This window comes from Lissotriton vulgaris, chromosome 4_1 (assembly GCF_964263255.1).
Source record: "Lissotriton vulgaris chromosome 4_1, aLisVul1.2, whole genome shotgun sequence".
Classification (NCBI taxonomy): Eukaryota; Metazoa; Chordata; class Amphibia; order Caudata; family Salamandridae; genus Lissotriton; species Lissotriton vulgaris.
In genome coordinates this window covers 1302300979-1302316796 of record NC_141691.1, presented here as the reverse complement: position 1 = coordinate 1302316796, position 15818 = coordinate 1302300979, and the positions used below count along the sequence as shown (strand labels likewise).

Here is a 15818-nt window from a genome sequence, read left to right as displayed (position 1 = left end):
TAAGCTTTCCAACTATCCTGGGTTAACAATCGGTAGAACTTCATCATATGCTATTTCTTCAATAGTATGCTATGTATTTATTGAGCCTATTAGTTTAGTCTGTAGAGCATAAAGTTAAAAATGCCAAGGACATACTTTCAATCAGTCTCCAAGCCAATACTTGATGCTCCTTTAATGTTGAAAATAGATGTATTTTCTTCTGTATAATGTGTATGTCTATATTTCCTTTAAGGGGATGCTGATAGAATGATTAGATGAATCAATTGCATATAGGTGATGAATTGTTATTTATTGCTAAAACACATGGAAAAAACATTAATGGTTCTAAGTTCTAACACTAAGTATGAAAATCTCTTTTGTATTGTAATTTTTCTAAAGTCATATTAGTTTCTTCATGTTGATAATTTATATTTATAACTTCATGGTACACCTCTGAAATTAAGCTTTCCAAATCTCCCGGTTTAACTATCATTAGCACTTCTTCATATGCTGGACTTCCAGGAGTTTGTGCAAAACGGCCTGTCAGCTCAGATGGTTAGAGCGTGGTGCTAATAACGCCAAGGTCACAGGTTCGATCCCTGTACAGGCCAAGTTTAATTGTTTGAAAAAAGATTAATTTTTCTTGTGTCTCATTTTTGACTGTTTATCACCTTGGATCAAACGATGCTTGAAGGATTGGATGAATACATTTGATATAGTTGTAGAATGAATTATTATTCTGAAAGCTCCTGGAATATCTATTAATGGTTCTAAGTTCTAACGCCAAGTAACTAAATCTCTTATTTATTGCAATTTATTGAGGTCATTTTTGTTTTGTCTTGTTGATGAAATATAAAGATAGTATGAATGTAAACAGCTGAATATAAGCTTTCCAACTATCCCGGGTTAACAATCGGTAGCACTTCATCATCTGCTATTTCTTCAATAGTATGCTATATATTTATTGAGCCTATTAGTTTAGTCTTTAGAGCATAAAGTTAACAATGCCAAGAACATACTTTCAATCAGTCTCTAAGCCAATACTTGATGCTCCTTTAATGTTAAAAATAGATGTATTTTCTTCAGTATCATTTGTATGTCTATATTTCCTTCGAGGGGAAGCTGACACAATGATTAGATGAATCAATTGCATATAGGTGATGAATTGTTATTTATTGCTAAAACACATGGAAAAAACATTAATGGCTCTAAGTTCTAACACTAAGTATGAAAATCTCTTTTGTATTGTAATTTTTCTAAAGTCATATTAGTTTCTTCATGTTGATATTATATATTTATAACTTCATGGTAAACCTCCGAAATTAAGCTTTCCAAATCTCCCGGGTTAACTATCATTAGCACTTCTTCATATGCTGGACTTCCAGGAATTTGTGCAGACTGGCCTGTTAGCTCAGATGGTTAGAGCGTGGTGCTAATAACGCCAAGGTCACAGGTTCGATCCCTGTACAGGCCAAGTTTAATTGTTTGAAAAAAGATTAATTTTTCTTGTGTCTCATTTTTGACTGTTTATCACCTTGGATCAAACGATGCTTGAAGGATTGGATGAATACATTTGATATAGTTGTAGAATTAATTATTATTCTGAAAGCTCCTGGAATATCTATTAATGGTTCTAAGTTCTAACACCAAGTAACTAAATCTCTTATTTATTGCAATTTATTGAGGTCATTTTTGTTTTGTCTTGTTGATGAAATATAAAATTAGTATGAATGTAAACAGCTGAATATAAGCTTTCCAACTATCCCGGGTTAACAATCAGTAGCACTTCATCATCTGCTATTTCTTCAATAGTATGCTATATATTTAGTGAGCCTATTAGTTTAGTCTTCAGAGCATAAAGTTAAAAATGCCAAGGACATACTTTCAATCCGTCTCCAAGCCAATACTTGATGCTCCTTTAATGTTGAAAATAGATCTATTTTCTTCTGTATCATGTGTATCTCTATATTTCCTTCGAGGGGAAGCTGATAGAATGATTAAATGAATCAATTGCATATAGGTGATGAATTGTTATTTATTGCTAAAACACATGGAAAAAACATTAATGGTTCTAAGTTCTAACACTAAGTATGAAAATCTCTTTTGTATTGTAATTTTTTTAAAGTCATATAAGTTTCTTCATGTTGATATTATATATTTATAACTTTCATATTCATATGCTGGACTTCCAGGATTTTGTGCAAAACGGCCTGTTAGCTCAGATGGTTAGACCGGGGTGCTAATAACGCCAAGGTCACAGGTTCGATCCCTGTACAGGCCAAGTTTAATTGTTTGTAAAAAGATACATTTTCCTTGTGTCTCATTTTTGACTGTTTATCACCTTGGATCAAAAGCTACTTGAAGGATTGGATGAATACATTTGATACAGTTGTAGAATTAATTATCATTCTGAAAGCTCCTGGAATATCTATAATTGGTTCTAAGTTCTAACGCCAAGTAACTAAATCTCTTATTTATTGCAATTTATTGAGGTCATTTTTGTTTTGTCTTGTTGATGAAATATAAAGATAGTATGAATGTAAACAGCTGAATATAAGCTTTCCAACTATCCCGGGTTAACAATCAGTAGCACTTCATCATCTGCTATTTCTTCAATAGTATGCTATATATTTAGTGAGCCTATTAGTTTAGTCTTTATAGCATAAAGTTAAAAATACCAAGGACATACTTTCAATCAGTCTCCAAGCCAATACTTGATGCTCATGTAATGTTGAAAATAGATGCATTTTCTTCTGTATCATGTGTATCTCTATATTTCCTTTGAGGGGAAGCTGATAGAATGATTAAATGAATCAATTGCATATAGGTGATGAATTGTTATTTATTGCTAAAACACATGGAAAAAACATTAATGGTTCTAAATTCTAACACTAAGTATGAAAATCTCTTTTGTATTGTAATTTTTTTAAAGTCATATAAGTTTCTTCATGTTGATATTATATATTTATAACTTCATGGTAAACCTCTGAAGTTAAGCTTTCCAAATCTCCCGGGTTAACTATCATTAGCACTTCTTCATATGCTGGACTTCCAGTAATTTGTGCAAAATGGCCTGTTAGCTCAGATGGTTAGAGCGTGGTGCTAATAACGCCAAGGTCACAGGTTCGATCCCTGTACAGGCCAAGTTTAATTGTTTTAAAAAAAGATTAATTTTTCTTTTGTCTCTTTTTTGACTGTTTATCACCTTGGATCAAACGATGCTTGAAGGATTGGATGAATACATTTGATATAGTTGTAGAATTAATTATTATTCTGAAAGCTTCTGGAATATCTATTAATGGTTCTAAGTTCTAACACCAAGTTACTAAATCTCTTATTTATTGCAATTTATTGAGGTCATTTTTGTTTTGTCTTGTTGATGAAATATAAAAATAGTATGAATGTAAACAGCTGAATATAAGCTTTCCAACTATCCCGGGTTAACAATCAGTAGCACTTCATCATCTGCTATTTCTTCAATAGTATGCTATATATTTAGTGAGCCTATTAGTTTAGTCTTCAGAGCATAAAGTTAAAAATGCCAAGGACATACTTTCAATCCGTCTCCAAGCCAATACTTGATGCTCCTTTAATGTTGAAAATAGATGTATTTTCTTCTGTATCATGTGTATCTCTATATTTCCTTTGAGGGGAAGCTGATAGAATGATTAAATGAATCAATTGCATATAGGTGATGAATTGTTATTTATTGCTAAAACACATGGAAAAAACATTAATGGTTCTAAGTTCTAACACTAAGTATGAAAATATCTTTTGTATTGTAATTTTTTTAAAGTCATATAAGTTTCTTCATGTTGATATTATATATTTATAACTTCATGGTAAACCTCTGAAATTAAGCTTTCCAAATCTCCCGGGTTAACTATCATTAGCACTTCTTCATATGCTGGACTTCAAGTAATTTGTGCAAAATGGCCTGTTAGCTCAGATGGTTAGAGCGTGGTGCTAATAACGCCAAGGTCACAGGTTCGATCCCTGTACAGGCCAAGTTTATTTGTTTGTAAAAAGATAAATTTTTCTTGTGTCTTATTTTTGACTGTTTATCACCTTGGATCAAACGCTGCTTGAAGGATTGGATGAATACATTTGATATAGTTGTAGAATTAATTATTATTCTGAAAGCTCCTGAAATATCTATTAATGGTTCTAAGTTCTAACGCCAAGTAACTAAATCTCTTATTTATTGCAATTTATTGAGGTCATTTTTGTTTTGTCTTGTTGATGAAATATAAAGATAGTATGAATGTAAACAGCTGAATATAAGCTTTCCAACTATCCTGGGTTAACAATCGGTAGAACTTCATCATATGCTATTTCTTCAATAGTATGCTATGTATTTATTGAGCCTATTAGTTTAGTCTGTAGAGCATAAAGTTAAAAATGCCAAGGACATACTTTCAATCAGTCTCCAAGCCAATACTTGATGCTCCTTTAATGTTGAAAATAGATGTATTTTCTTCTGTATAATGTGTATGTCTATATTTCCTTTAAGGGGATGCTGATAGAATGATTAGATGAATCAATTGCATATAGGTGATGAATTGTTATTTATTGCTAAAACACATGGAAAAAACATTAATGGTTCTAAGTTCTAACACTAAGTATGAAAATCTCTTTTGTATTGTAATTTTTCTAAAGTCATATTAGTTTCTTCATGTTGATAATTTATATTTATAACTTCATGGTACACCTCTGAAATTAAGCTTTCCAAATCTCCCGGTTTAACTATCATTAGCACTTCTTCATATGCTGGACTTCCAGGAGTTTGTGCAAAACGGCCTGTCAGCTCAGATGGTTAGAGCGTGGTGCTAATAACGCCAAGGTCACAGGTTCGATCCCTGTACAGGCCAAGTTTAATTGTTTGAAAAAAGATTAATTTTTCTTGTGTCTCATTTTTGACTGTTTATCACCTTGGATCAAACGATGCTTGAAGGATTGGATGAATACATTTGATATAGTTGTAGAATGAATTATTATTCTGAAAGCTCCTGGAATATCTATTAATGGTTCTAAGTTCTAACGCCAAGTAACTAAATCTCTTATTTATTGCAATTTATTGAGGTCATTTTTGTTTTGTCTTGTTGATGAAATATAAAGATAGTATGAATGTAAACAGCTGAATATAAGCTTTCCAACTATCCCGGGTTAACAATCGGTAGCACTTCATCATCTGCTATTTCTTCAATAGTATGCTATATATTTATTGAGCCTATTAGTTTAGTCTTTAGAGCATAAAGTTAACAATGCCAAGAACATACTTTCAATCAGTCTCTAAGCCAATACTTGATGCTCCTTTAATGTTAAAAATAGATGTATTTTCTTCAGTATCATTTGTATGTCTATATTTCCTTCGAGGGGAAGCTGAAACAATGATTAGATGAATCAATTGCATATAGGTGATGAATTGTTATTTATTGCTAAAACACATGGAAAAAACATTAATGGCTCTAAGTTCTAACACTAAGTATGAAAATCTCTTTTGTATTGTAATTTTTCTAAAGTCATATTAGTTTCTTCATGTTGATATTATATATTTATAACTTCATGGTAAACCTCCGAAATTAAGCTTTCCAAATCTCCCGGGTTAACTATCATTAGCACTTCTTCATATGCTGGACTTCCAGGAATTTGTGCAGACTGGCCTGTTAGCTCAGATGGTTAGAGCGTGGTGCTAATAACGCCAAGGTCACAGGTTCGATCCCTGTACAGGCCAAGTTTAATTGTTTGAAAAAAGATTAATTTTTCTTGTGTCTCATTTTTGACTGTTTATCACCTTGGATCAAACGATGCTTGAAGGATTGGATGAATACATTTGATATAGTTGTAGAATTAATTATTATTCTGAAAGCTCCTGGAATATCTATTAATGGTTCTAAGTTCTAACACCAAGTAACTAAATCTCTTATTTATTGCAATTTATTGAGGTCATTTTTGTTTTGTCTTGTTGATGAAATATAAAATTAGTATGAATGTAAACAGCTGAATATAAGCTTTCCAACTATCCCGGGTTAACAATCAGTAGCACTTCATCATCTGCTATTTCTTCAATAGTATGCTATATATTTAGTGAGCCTATTAGTTTAGTCTTCAGAGCATAAAGTTAAAAATGCCAAGGACATACTTTCAATCCGTCTCCAAGCCAATACTTGATGCTCCTTTAATGTTGAAAATAGATCTATTTTCTTCTGTATCATGTGTATCTCTATATTTCCTTCGAGGGGAAGCTGATAGAATGATTAAATGAATCAATTGCATATAGGTGATGAATTGTTATTTATTGCTAAAACACATGGAAAAAACATTCATGGTTCTAAGTTCTAACACTAAGTATGAAAATCTCTTTTGTATTGTAATTTTTTTAAAGTCATATAAGTTTCTTCATGTTGATATTATATATTTATAACTTTCATATTCATATGCTGGACTTCCAGGATTTTGTGCAAAACGGCCTGTTAGCTCAGATGGTTAGACCGGGGTGCTAATAACGCCAAGGTCACAGGTTCGATCCCTGTACAGGCCAAGTTTAATTGTTTGTAAAAAGATACATTTTCCTTGTGTCTCATTTTTGACTGTTTATCACCTTGGATCAAAAGCTACTTGAAGGATTGGATGAATACATTTGATACAGTTGTAGAATTAATTATCATTCTGAAAGCTCCTGGAATATCTATAATTGGTTCTAAGTTCTAACGCCAAGTAACTAAATCTCTTATTTATTGCAATTTATTGAGGTCATTTTTGTTTTGTCTTGTTGATGAAATATAAAGATAGTATGAATGTAAAGAGCTGAATATAAGCTTTCCAACTATCCCGGGTTAACAATCAGTAGCACTTCATCATCTGCTATTTCTTCAATAGTATGCTATATATTTAGTGAGCCTATTAGTTTAGTCTTTATAGCATAAAGTTAAAAATACCAAGGACATACTTTCAATCAGTCTCCAAGCCAATACTTGATGCTCATGTAATGTTGAAAATAGATGCATTTTCTTCTGTATCATGTGTATCTCTATATTTCCTTTGAGGGGAAGCTGATAGAATGATTAAATGAATCAATTGCATATAGGTGATGAATTGTTATTTATTGCTAAAACACATGGAAAAAACATTAATGGTTCTAAGTTCTAACACTAAGTATGAAAATCTCTTTTTTATTGTAATTTTTCTAAAGTCATATTAGTTTCTTCATGTTGATAATTTATATTTATAACTTCATGGTACACCTCTGAAATTAAGCTTTCCAAATCTCCCGGGTTAACTATCATTAGCACTTCTTCATATGCTCGACTTCCAGGTATTTGTGCAAAATGGCCTGTTAGCTCAGATGGTTGTTATTTATTGCTAAAACACATGGAAGAAACATTAATGGTTCTAAGTTCTAACACTAAGTATGAAAATCTCTTTTGTATTGTAATTTTTTTAAGTCATATTAGTTTCTTCATGTTGATATTATATAAGTATAACTTCATGGTAAACCTCTGAAATTAAGCTTTCCAAATCTCCCAGGTTAACTATCATTAGCACTTCTTCATATGCTGGACTTCCAGGAATTTGTGCAAAATGGCCTGTTAGCTCAGATGGTTAGAGCGTGGTGCTAATAACGCCAAGGTCACAGGTTCGATCCCTGTACAGGCCAAGTTTTATTGTTTGTAAAAAGATTAATTTTTCTTGTGTCTCATTTTTGACTGTTTATCACCATGGATCAAAAGCTACTTGAAGGATTGGATGAATACATTTGATATAGTTGTAGAATTAATTATTATTCTGAAAGCTCCTGGAATATCTATAATTGGTTCTAAGTTTTACGCCAAGTAACTAAATCTCTTATTTATTGCAATTTATTGAGGTCATTTTTGTTTTGTCTTGTTGATGAAATATAAAGATAGTATGAATGTAAACAGCTGAATATAAGCTTTCCAACTATCCCGGGTTAACAATCAGTAGCACTTCATCATCTGCTATTTCTTCAATAGTATGCTATATATTTAGTGAGCCTATTAGTTTAGTCTTTAGAGCATAAAGTTAAAAATGCCAGGGACATACTTTCAGTCAGTCTCCAAGCCAATACTTGATGCTCCTTTAATGTTGAAAATAGATGTATTTTCTTCTGTATCATGTGTATCTCTATATTTCCTTTGAGGGGAAGCTGATAGAATGATTAGATGAATCAATTGCATATAGGTGATGAATTGTTATTTATTGCTAAAACACATGGAAAAAACATTAATGGCTCTAAGTTCTAACACTAAGTATGAAAATCTCTTTTGTATTGTAATTTTTCTAAAGTCATATTAGTTTCTTCATGTTGATATTATATATTTATGACTTCATGGTAAACCTCAGAAATTAAGCTTTCCAAATCTCCCGGGTTAACTATCATTAGCACTTCTTCATATGCTGGACTTCCAGGAATTTGTGCAGACCGGCCTGTTAGCTCAGATGGTTAGAGCATGGTGCTAATAACGCCAAGGTCACAGGTTTGATCCCTGTACAGGCCAAGTTTAATTGTTTGAAAAAAGATTAATTTTTCTTGTGTCTCATTTTTGACTGTTTATCACCTTGGATCAAACGATGCTTGAAGGATTGGATGAATGCATTTGATATAGTTGTAGAATTAATTATTATTCTGAAAGCTCCTGGAATATCTATTAATGGTTCAAAGTTCTAACGCCAAGTAACTAAATCTCTTATTTATTGAAATTTATTGAGGTCATTTTTGTTTTGTCTTGTTGATGAAATATAAAGATAGTATGAATGTAAACAGCTGAATATAAGCTGTCCAACTATCCCGGGTTAACAATCGGTAGCACTTCATCATCTGCTATTTCTTCAATAGTATGCTATATATTTATTGAGCCTATTAGTTTAGTCTTTAGAGCTTAAAGTTAACAATGCCAAAAACATACTTTCAATCAGTCTCTAAGCCAATACTTGATGCTCCTTTAATGTTGAAAATATATGTATTTTCTTCAGTATCATTTGTATGTCTTTATTTCCTTCGAGGGGAAGCTGACACAATGATTAGATGAATCAATTGCATATAGGTGATGAATTGTTATTTATTGCTAAAACACATGGAAAAAACATTAATGGCTCTAAGTTATAACACTAAGTATGAAAATCTCTTTTGTATTGTAATTTTTCTAAAGTCATATTAGTTTCTTCATGTTGATATTATATATTTATAACTTCATGGTAAACCTCCGAAATTAAGCTTTCCAAATCTCCCGGGTTAACTATCATTAGCACTTCTTCATATGCTGGACTTCCAGGAATTAGTGCAGACCGGCCTGTTAGCTCAGATGGTTAGAGCATGGTGCTAATAACGCCAAGGTCACAGGTTTGATCCCTGTACAGGCCAAGTTTAATTGTTTGAAAAAAGATTAATTTTTCTTGTGTCTCATTTTTGACTGTTTATCACCTTGGATCAAACGATGCTTGAAGGATTGGATGAATACATTTGATATAGTTGTAGAATAATTATTATTCTGAAAGCTCCTGGAATATCTATTAATGGTTCTAAGTTCTAACACCAAGTAACTAAATCTCTTATTTATTGCAATTTATTGAGGTCATTTTTGTTTTGTCTTGTTGATGAAATATAAAAATAGTATGAATGTAAACAGCTGAATATAAGCTTTCCAACTATCCCGGGTTAACAATCAGTAGCACTTCATCATCTGCTATTTCTTCAATAGTATGCTATATATTTAGTGAGCCTATTAGTTTAGTCTTCAGAGCATAAAGTTAAAAATGCCAAGGACATACTTTCAATCCGTCTCCAAGCCAATACTTGATGCTCCTTTAATGTTGAAAATAGATGTATTTTCTTCTGTATCATGTGTATCTTTATATTTCCTTTGAGGGGAAGCTGATAGAATGATTAGATGAATCAATTGCATATAGGTGATGAATTGTTATTTATTGCTAAAACACATGGAAAAAACATTAATGGCTCTAAGTTCTAACACTAAGTATGAAAATCTCTTTTGTATTGTAATTTTTCTAAAGTCATATTAGTTTCTTCATGTTGATAATATATATTTATAACTTCATGGTAAACCTCCGAAATTAAGCTTTCCAAATCTCCCGGGTTAACTATCATTAGCACTTCTTCATATGATGGACTTCCAGGAACTTGAGCAAAATGGCCTGTTAGCTCAGATGGTTAGAGCGTGGTGCTAATAACGCCAAGGTCACAGGTTCGATCCCTGTAAAGGCCAAGTTTAATTGTTTGAAAAAAGATAAATTTTTCTTGTGTCTCATTTTTGACTGTTTATCACCTTGGATCAAACGCTGCTTGAAGGATTGGATGAATGCATTTGATATAGTTGTAGAATTAATTATTATTCTGAAAGCTCCTGGAATATCTATTAATGGTTCTAAGTTCTAACGCCAAGTAACTAAATCTCTTATTTATTGAAATTTATTGAGGTCATTTTTGTTTTGTCTTGTTGATGAAATATAAAGATAGTATGAATGTAAACAGCTGAATATAAGCTGTCCAAATATCCCGGGTTAACAATCGGTAGCACTTCATCATCTGCTATTTCTTCAATAGTATGCTATATATTTATTGAGCCTATTAGTTTAGTCTTTAGAGCATAAAGTTAACAATGCCAAGAACATACTTTCAATCAGTTTCTAAGCCAATACTTGATGCTCCTTTAATGTTGAAAATAGATGTATTTTCTTCAGTATCATTTGTATGTCTATATTTCCTTCGAGGGGAAGCTGACACAATGATTAGATCAAGTCAAGTCAAGTCAAAAAGGCTTTATTTCGACATATAACAATATCTTAAAAAGCATACATACAATAAAAAAATACTTTTCAGTACATTTTAAAATAAACCGTAACTTTCTGCTATCAGAAAATGGATCTATAGGTTTTAAAATAAGCATTTAAAACAGACCATGGTAAAAAGTGTAATTAAACAATTTGCCTAAGTCTTTTTGACCGGATTCGCCATGCCCACCCAAGGTACTTCGAGGTGGCACATGCGTAAAAAGTACGAGTGTCCGAATAGAGAATCCTTAAGGCCACGTTGCAATGCCTAGTGCCCAGAGTACGACACATGGGCTTGAGCCATTTTGACCGTGGAACTATATATGCAGGACACTCAAATAAAAAGTGGGGGACAGATTCTCTGCGCTGTGGGCAGAAGGGACACCACGGAACAGTCTGGTATGGGATTTTCCAGTGACAAGTAAATTCCATTACAGGGAGAAGACCAGTTCTGAATTTAAAGTACAGGGACCTTTCCCAAGGGGCTGAAATGGTGTCCAGATACAGTTCTCTATAGGGGGTATCTTTGGACTCCATGAAGATTCTAGTCGACTTGCATATCGAGGTAGAGGAATTCCTTCTGTTTGTTACCCAATTCCAATAAAGTTGTTTTATTGTGGATTTGGGGGGGGCTGACTGTTGATGCCAAGCTTCTTCCAGCCCCAGATTGGTAAGTAAGGCTTTAATATCCGTTAGCCACTTTATTTTCGCCCACCCTGCCGAGCTTAGTATCTCCCGTAGACCGTCCGCATAACTTGAGAGTTCAGGAACTCTCCAGATGCGAGCCCACAGAAGCAAAGGGCGTAACTTCGCTAGGTCTTCTATAGCCCGACAGCCCATGTCCAATTGCAGAGGCAAGATGGGGACAGACGGGCCAAGGGACATCAGGCTTCTCAAGAAGGAATTCTCAGCTCGAGTAAGGTCTTTCAAGTTCGACATTCCCCATAATTCCGCCCCATACAAGGCAGCACTTACTCCTCTGGCCGCGTAGATGTCCAATACTGCAGCTATGGGTTTAGTTGAGGCTGCTCTCTGCTCTTTTAGCAGGGTCCCGGTTATTCTTTTTAGGTTTAGCAACATTTTGAGCAGATGCTGGTCCCATTTCATGGAATCCACCAACCTGATGCCCAGATAATCGAAGGTTTTAGTCCTGTCCAATGCCACGGAGCCCAATGTTGGCGGAGGGCCCAGTTTTTGCGGAGGGTTCAAAATAAGGTACTTTGTTTTGTCTGTATTTATACAGAGTCCTCTTTGTTTACAAAAATCGTCAAAGCCTGAGAGAAGCTGTTGTAGGCCCATTGGCGATTTTGACAGGAGCAAAGTATCGTCCGCAAAAAGCAGGGTGGGGATGGAGCGACCTGCCAGACGAGGGGCATCTGCTGGAATCCTTGACAAGTGGTCCACCACCCCATTAACATAGAGCGAAAAGAGTGTTGGGGCAAGAACACACCCTTGCCGCACTCCTCTGTTCACATCTATTCTTCGGGTTTTTTGGCCATTGGGACCCCAGCGAATTTGAGCGTAGTTGTTTTCATGAAACTTCATGACCAGGTGGAGCAGGTAAGGTGGCAGGCCAAGATCGTTAAGAACCTTCCATAGATTATTTCTGGGGACCAAATCGAAGGCCGTCCGGAGGTCGATGAAGGCCAGATATAATGTACCCTTCCCAATTGTGACGACCTTCCAGTGGATCATAAGAAGCCTTAGCGATTGTTCAATTGTTCCAGTGCCAGCACGGAACCCTGCCTGAAAGCTCCTGGAATATCTATAATTGGTTCTAAGTTCTAACGCCAAGTAACTAAATCTCTTATTTATTGCAATTTATTGAGGTCATTTTTGTTTTGTCTTGTTGATGAAATATAAAGATAGTATGAATGTAAACAGCTGAATATAAGCTTTCCAACTATCCCGGGTTAACAATCAGTAGCACTTCATCATCTGCTATTTCTTCAATAGTATGCTATATATTTAGTGAGCCTATTAGTTTAGTCTTTAGAGCATAAAGTTAAAAATGCCAAGGACATACTTTCAATCAGTCTCCAAGCAAATAAGTGATGCTCCTTTAATGTTGAAAATAGATGTATTTTCTTCTGTATAATGTGTATGTCTATATTTCCTTTGAGGGGAAGCTGATAGAATGATTAGATGAATCAATTGCATATAGGTGATGAATTGTTATTTATTGCTAAAACACATGGAAAAAACATTAATGGCTCTAAGTTCTAACACTAAGTATGAAAATCTCTTTTGTATTGTAATTTTTCTAAAGTCATATTAGTTTCTTCATGTTGATATTATATATTTATAACTTCATGGTAAACCTCCGAAATTAAGCTTTCCAAATCTCCCGGGTTAACTATCATTAGCACTTCTTCATATGCTGGACTTCCAGGAATTTGTGCAGACCGGCCTGTTAGCTCAGATGGTTAGAGCATGGTGCTAATAACGCCAAGGTCACAGGTTTGATCCCTGTACAGGCCAAGTTTAATTGTTTGAAAAAAGATTAATTTTTCTTGTGTCTCATTTTTGACTGTTTATCACCTTGGATCAAACGATGCTTGAAGGATTGGATGAATACATTTGATATAGTTGTAGAATTAATTATTATTCTGAAAGCTCCTGGAATATCTATTAATGGTTCTAATTTCTAACACCAAGTAACTAAATCTCTTATTTATTGCAATTTATTGAGGTCATTTTTGTTTTGTCTTGTTGATGAAACATAAAAATAGTATGAATGTAAACAGCTGAATATAAGCTTTCCAACTATCCCGGGTTAACAATCAGTAGCACTTCATCATCTGCTATTTCTTCAATAGTATGCTATATATTTAGTGAGCCTATTAGTTTAGTCTTCAGAGCATAAAGTTAAAAATGCCAAGGACATACTTTCAATCCGTCTCCAAGCCAATACTTGATGCTCCTTTAATGTTGAAAATAGATGTATTTTCTTCTGTGTCATGTGTATCTCTATATTTCCTTTGAGGGGAAGCTGATAGAATGATTAAATGAATCAATTGCATATAGGTGATGAATTGTTATTTATTGCTAAAACACATGGAAAAAACATTAATGGTTCTAAGTTCTAACACTAAGTATGAAAATCTCTTTTGTATTGTAATTTTTTTAAAGTCATATAAGTTTCTTCATGTTGATATTATATATTTATAACTTCATGGTAAACCTCAGAAGTTAAGCTTTCCAAATCTCCCGGGTTAACTATCATTAGCACTTCTTCATATGCTGGACTTCCAGTAATTTGTGCAGAATGGCCTGTTAGCTCAGATGGTTAGAGCGTGGTGCTAATAACGCCAAGGTCACAGGTTCGATCCCTGTACAGGCCACGTTTAATTGTTTGTAAAAAGATAAATGTTTCTTGTGTCTCATTTTTGACTGTTTATCACCTTGGATCAAATGCTGCTTGAAGGATTGGATGAATACATTTGATATAGTTGTAGAATTAATTATTATTCTGAAAGCTCCTGAAATATCTATTAATGGTTCTAAGTTCTAACGCCAAGTAACTAAATCTCTTATTTATTGCAATTTATTCAGGTCATTTTTGTTTTGTCTTGTTGATGAAATATAAAGATAGTATGAATGTAAACAGCTGAATATAAGCTTTCCAACTATCCCGGGTTAACAATCGGTAGAACTTCATCATCTGCTATTTCTTCAATAGTATGCTATGTATTTATTGAGCCTATTAGTTTAGTCTGTAGAGCATAAAGTTAAAAATGCCAAGGACATACTTTCAATCAGTCTCCAAGCCAATACTTGATGCTCCTTTAATGTTGAAAATAGATGTATTTTCTTCTGTATAATGTGTATGTCTATATTTCCTTTGAGGGGAAGCTGATAGAATGTTAAGATGAATCAATTGCATATAGGTGATGAATTGTTATTTATTGCTAAAACACATGGAAAAAACATTAATGGTTCTAAGTTCTAACACTAAGTATGAAAATCTCTTTTGTATTGTAATTTTTCTAAAGTCATATTAGTTTCTTCATGTTGATAATTTATATTTATAACTTCATGGTACACCTCTGAAATTAAGCTTTCCAAATCTCCCGGGTTAACTATCATTAGCACTTCTTCATATGCTGGACTTCCAGGAATTTGTGCAAAATGGCCTGTTAGCTCAGATGGTTAGAGCGTGGTGCTAATAACGCCAAGGTCACAGGTCCGATCCCTGTACAGGCCAAGTTTAATTGTTTGTAAAAAGATACATTTTTCTTGTGTCTCATTTTTGACTGTTTATCACCTTGGATCAAAAGCTACTTGAAGGATTGGATGAATACATTTGATATAGTTGTAGAATTAATTATCATTCTGAAAGCTCCTGGAATATCTATAATTGGTTCTAAGTTCTAACGCCAAGTAACTAAATCTCTTATTTATTGCAATTTATTGAGGTCATTTTTGTTTTGTCTTGTTGATGAAATATAAAGATAGTATGAATGTAAACAGCTGAATATAAGCTTTCCAACTATCCCGGGTTAACAATCAGTAGCACTTCATCATCTGCTATTTCTTCAATAGTATGCTATATATTTAGTGAGCCTATTAGTTTAGTCTTTAGAGCATAAAGTTAAAAATGCCAAGGACATACTTTCAATCAGTCTCCAAGCCAATAAGTGATGCTCCTTTAATGTTGAAAATAGATGTATTTTCTTCTGTATAATGTGTATGTCTATATTTCCTTTGAGGGGAAGCTGATAGAATGATTAGATGAATCAATTGCATATAGGTGATGAATTGTTATTTATTGCTAAAACACATGGAAAAAACATTAATGGTTCTAAGTTCTAACACTAAGTATGAAAATCTCTTTTGTATTGTAATTTTTCTAAAGTCATATTAGTTTCTTCATGTTGATAATTTATATTTATAACTTCATGGTACACCTCCGAAATTAAGCTTTCCAAATCTCCCGGGTTAACTATCATTAGCACTTCTTCATATGCTGGACTTCCAGGAACTTGTGCAAAATGGCCTGTTAGCTCAGATGGTTAGCGCGTGGTGCT

General features: G+C 33.6%; 6 non-coding genes across 6 annotated transcripts; all 6 read left to right on the top strand.

Moving 5' to 3' along the window:
- Positions 1 to 1379: 1379 nt before the first annotated feature.
- On the top strand, positions 1380 to 1453 carry TRNAI-AAU (transfer RNA isoleucine (anticodon AAU)). The gene has a single exon. It is a non-coding gene; the product is annotated as a tRNA-Ile (tRNA).
- Positions 1454 to 3049: 1596 nt separating this feature from the next.
- TRNAI-AAU (transfer RNA isoleucine (anticodon AAU)) lies at positions 3050 to 3123 on the top strand. The gene has a single exon. It is a non-coding gene; the product is annotated as a tRNA-Ile (tRNA).
- A 790-nt stretch (positions 3124 to 3913) lies between these two features.
- TRNAI-AAU (transfer RNA isoleucine (anticodon AAU)) lies at positions 3914 to 3987 on the top strand. The gene has a single exon. It is a non-coding gene; the product is annotated as a tRNA-Ile (tRNA).
- A 1652-nt stretch (positions 3988 to 5639) lies between these two features.
- TRNAI-AAU (transfer RNA isoleucine (anticodon AAU)) lies at positions 5640 to 5713 on the top strand. The gene has a single exon. It is a non-coding gene; the product is annotated as a tRNA-Ile (tRNA).
- Positions 5714 to 7562: 1849 nt separating this feature from the next.
- TRNAI-AAU (transfer RNA isoleucine (anticodon AAU)) lies at positions 7563 to 7636 on the top strand. Its single transcript has one exon. It is a non-coding gene; the product is annotated as a tRNA-Ile (tRNA).
- Positions 7637 to 14058: 6422 nt separating this feature from the next.
- TRNAI-AAU (transfer RNA isoleucine (anticodon AAU)) lies at positions 14059 to 14132 on the top strand. Its single transcript has one exon. It is a non-coding gene; the product is annotated as a tRNA-Ile (tRNA).
- The last annotated feature ends 1686 nt before the right edge of the window (positions 14133 to 15818 follow it).